We start from the raw sequence: 5,620 nt of genomic DNA, 5'->3' as shown, positions 1-5,620 counted from the left end.
ACTGAACACCATTTATACTGTTACCATTAATACTGAACACCATATTGACTGTTACCATTAATACTGAACACCATTTATACTGTTACCATTAATACTGAACACCATATTGACTGTAACCATTAATACTGAACACCATATTTACTGTAACCATTAATACTGAACACCATATTTACTGTTACCAATATTACTGAACACCATTATACTGTAACCATTAATACTGAACACCATATATACTGTAACCAACAACACTAAACACCATATATACTGTAACCAACATTACTAAACACCATCTATACTGTAACCAACAACACTAAACACCATCTATACTGTAACCAACAACACTAAACACCATATATACTGTAACCAACAACATTAAACACCATCTATACTGTAACCAACAACACTAAACACCATCTATACTGTAACCAACAACACTAAACACCATCTAAACTGTAACCAACAACACTAAACACCATATTTACTGTAACCAACAACACTAAACACCATATTTACTGTAACCAACAACACTAAACATCATTTATACTGTAACCAACAACACTAAACAACACATTTACTGTAACCAACAACACCAAACACCATCAATACTGCAACCAACAACACTAAACACCATATATACTGTAAGCAACAACACTTAACACCATCTATACTGTAAGCAACAACACTTAACACCATCTATACTGTAACCAACAACACTAAACACCATCTATACTGTAACCAACAACACTACACACCATCTATACTGTAACCAACAACACTGAACACCATGTATACTTATCCAACAACACTAAACACCATATATACTGTAACCAACAACACTAAACACCATCCACACTGTAACAAACAACACTAAACACCATATATACTGTAACCAACAACACTAAACACCATCTATACTGTAACCAACAACGCTAAACACCATCTATACTGTAACCAACAACACTTAACGTCATCTATACTATAACCAACAACACTAAACACCATCTATACTGTAACCAACAACACTACACACCATCTATACTGTAACCAACAACACTAAACACCATATATACTGTAACCAACAACACTAAACACCATCCACACTGTAACCAACAACACTAAACATCATTTATACTGTAACCAACAACACTAAACAACACATTTACTGTAACCAACAACACCAAACACCATCAATACTGCAACCAACAACACTAAACACCATATATACTGTAAGCAACAACACTTAACACCATCTATACTGTAAGCAACAACACTTAACACCATCTATACTGTAACCAACAACACTAAACACCATCTATACTGTAACCAACAACACTACACACCATCTATACTGTAACCAACAACACTGAACACCATGTATACTTATCCAACAACACTAAACACCATATATACTGTAACCAACAACACTAAACACCATCCACACTGTAACAAACAACACTAAACACCATATATACTGTAACCAACAACACTAAACACCATCTATACTGTAACCAACAACGCTAAACACCATCTATACTGTAACCAACAACACTTAACGTCATCTATACTATAACCAACAACACTAAACACCATCTATACTGTAACCAACAACACTACACACCATCTATACTGTAACCAACAACACTAAACACCATATATACTGTAACCAACAACACTAAACACCATCCACACTGTAACCAACAACACTAAACACCATCTATACTGTAACCAACAACACTAAGCACCATATATACTGTAAACAACAACACTACACACCATATATACTGTAACCAACAACGCTAAACACCATCTATACTGTAACCAACAACACTAATCACCATATATACTGTAACCAACAACACTAAACGTCATCTATACTGTAACCAACAACACTAAACACCATCTATACTGTAACCAACAACACTAAACACCATTTATACTGTAACCAACAACACTAAACACCATCTATACTGTAACCAACAACACTAAACACCATCTATACTGTAACCAACAACACTAAACACCATATTTACTGTAACCAACAACACCAAAACCATATATACTGTAACCAACAACACTTAACACCATCTATACTGTAACCAGCAACACTAAACACCATCTATACTGTAACCAACAACACTAAACACCATATATACTGTAACCAACAACACTAAACACCATCTATACTGTAACCAACAACACTAAACACCATATTTACTGTAACCAACAACACTAAACACCATTTATACTGTAACCAACAACACTAAACACCATCTATACTGTAACCATCATTACTAAACACCATCTATACTGTAACCAACAACACTAAACATCATTTATACAATAACCAACAACACTAAACACCATCTTTACAATAACCAACAACACTAAACACCATCTATACTGTAACCAACAACACTAAACACCATCTATACTGTAAACAACAACACTAAACACCATATATACTGTAACCAACAACACTAAACACCATCTATACTGTAAACAACAACACTAAACACCATCTATACTGTAACCAACAACACTAAACACCATCTATACTGTAACCAACAACACTAAACACCATCCACACTGTAACCAACAACACTAAACACCATATTTACTGTAACCAACAACCTTAACCATATGTACTGTTACCATTAATACTGAACACAATTTATACTGTTACCATTAATACTGAACACCATATTTATTGTAACCATTAATACTGAACACCATATTTACTGTAACCATTAATACTGAACACCATATTTGCTGTTACCAATATTACTGAACACCATTTATACTGTTACCATTAATACTGAACACCATATTGACTGTTACCATTAATACTGAACACCATATTTACTGTAACCATTAATACTGAACACCATATTTACTGTAACCATTAATACTGAACACCATATTTACTGTTACCAATATTACTGAACACCATTTATACTGTAACCATTAATACTGAACACCATATTTACTGTAACCATTAATACTGAACACCATTTATACTGTTACCATTAATACTGAACACCATATTTACTGTAACCATTAATACTGAACACCATATTTACTGTAACCATTAATACTGAACACCATTTATACTGTAACCATTAATACTGAACACCATTTATACTGTTACCATTAATACTGAACACCACATTGACTGTTACCATTAATACTGAACACCATCTTTACTGTTACCATTAATACTGAACACCATCTTTACTGTTACCATTATTACTGGACTATGCATGCTTGATTTGTAGTAGCGTCTAAAATTCGGAAACATTCCCTTACAAGTAAAGAGTGTTTGAAAGCTATGTCTGCAAGCTGTCGAAAATGGTTGGTTTCCTTTTCCAAGATTAGAGTCAAATGACGGATCCGTACCGACCGTTCACTATAATTCGGAGTTGGACAAAAGTGCTGTCAGCTGTCAGATATTGTCAAGACGTGTTTTGAAATTTTGACAGCTGACGTTACGCTATCGCGCAGTTTTCAATTGTTGTTTGTGTTTAAGAGAAAAATATTCCTATAGAATATTTCTACCAAACAGATGAATTTCCGTGTGGGCTTCTAAACTGGTCATTCGGATTCATATCACTCACACGGTGAGAGCCTACACCTTTATCATAACCCATCAAGGGGATGTCATTATATCGGGAGTGTACAAAACAGATCCAGCGTGTCACAAGACATCCCGTGAGAGACCTGCCGTATTAACGACAAGGGCGTGTGGAGAGTCTGTTCATTCCACGACTAACCCGCCATCAGGTTTCCTATGAATAGCGAGTGAGAGTCGGAGGAATCTCGGACTAACTTCCGTAGGACATGCAATCAAGAAAGAAGAAGTATATCATGTCTTCCTAACACTTGCCATTAACCTTTAGTATTTACAGAGAGTATTCCGGAAAAAGGAAGGAATGAAAGCGCGTGTGTGAAATTTACATATAAAACTAAACATTAGAAAAACATGATTATTTTCTACCAAAGAGACATGTTTAATTACTCTGTTTTCCAACTTGAAAAGGAAAAGGTTACTAGTATCAAGACGTATTGCTTAGCATCCCGAAAACCCGAGTCGAACAGACAAAAACTGTTTAGTATGTAATACCTATATCGGGGTTTCTACAGTGTTAATAATTTCAAAGCTACGCGGCACGTGAGCGAAACAGTATCTATACGATACGATTAAACCGACTGATAATTAACTCATAACCTCTCACTTAGCGTTAGAGCGCGGTTCACACGAAGCGGTGTGTGGAAAAAATACCATAATTAACCCCGTAAACAGGCATACATCTGTTTTCTTCATTTACCTAGCATCACTGCCACTGACCGTCATATCATCTAGGTTCACAGCCAGTCGGATCCATCCCTAAAGATGATCGAAACATGGTGGCAGCGTATAGATTAGGTGTAAGAATAGTTGGGGAGTTTGTGAATGTATGTTTAAATCTTTCGGGATTTTGTGAATATATGTTTGAGTGGTTGGAGAGAATATGAATGTATGTTAGAGTTGTTGGGAAGTTTATGAATGTATGGTTGAGTTTTGAGTGGTTGAGGCGTTTGTGAATGTGTTTGGCAGGTTGAGGAGTTGGTGAATGTGTGTTTAAGTGGTTGGGGTGTTTGTTAATGTTTGATCTCTGTTTGAGTGGTTGGGGAGTTTGTTAACATATGTTCGAGTTGTTGGCAGATTGTGAATGTGTGATGAATGTTTGAGTGGTTGGGGTTCTTGTTAATGTTTGATCACTGTTTGAGTGGTAGGGGAATTTGTGCATATCTGATATATGTTTTAGTGTTTGAGAAGTATGTGAATGCATGTTTGAGTGGTTGGGGAGTTTGTGAATGTGTGCTTGAGTGGTTGGTTGGTTAATGAATGTATGATGTATGTTTGGTTGGTTGGGGAGTTTGTAATAAGGACGGAGATTTTCTACAGACAAATATAAACAATCTGCATAAGTTATCATCTTCAAATATAAAATATTAAAGCCATGTAATTGGAACGAAAGGAGATTTTGATGTTAAATATGTACAGCTTAACAGAATATATTGACTAAAAAAGGAAGAAAGAAAAATGTAATGGCCAAACTTATACCAACATAATCATAATACAATTCGTTTGTCCATCTTTACATTCTGACTGATTTACGACAAATTATGCGACAGTACGACATCAAAAATTTCTGTCGCATTTGCGAGCTGTTTTTGTTGCGTTGGCGGTTACTTTTGTTACACGGCGTGTTATATTGTGCCATTGTGACACGGAACCAGAGTGAAGCTAGCTGTAGTTGGTAAAACATGTTGAGCATTGGATTAATATGCATCTTATAAAACAGACTGGATAGTAGGACCCCGACGATCGAGTGATAATCATACTTGTCTCATATGAAACACTGTATCATAAGAATTGTATATTATTACATTATACTATTGTAGCTGATCAAAAACATTTGAAAACAAAATATAAATTGAATACCTACACATATAATCTAGAAACAAAATACTTGATACTGAAAAACTTTGATTAAATTATTTGTAACTTCAGAGGGACAACATCTATTAAGCAAATAATTAGGGTATACCTAAACAAAAATTGTAACTTTAGGTTGGA

The sequence above is a fragment of the Pecten maximus genome, chromosome 1 (assembly GCF_902652985.1).
Source record: "Pecten maximus chromosome 1, xPecMax1.1, whole genome shotgun sequence".
In the NCBI taxonomy this organism is placed as follows: Eukaryota; Metazoa; Mollusca; class Bivalvia; order Pectinida; family Pectinidae; genus Pecten; species Pecten maximus.
Note: the sequence above shows the minus strand (reverse complement) of the source record.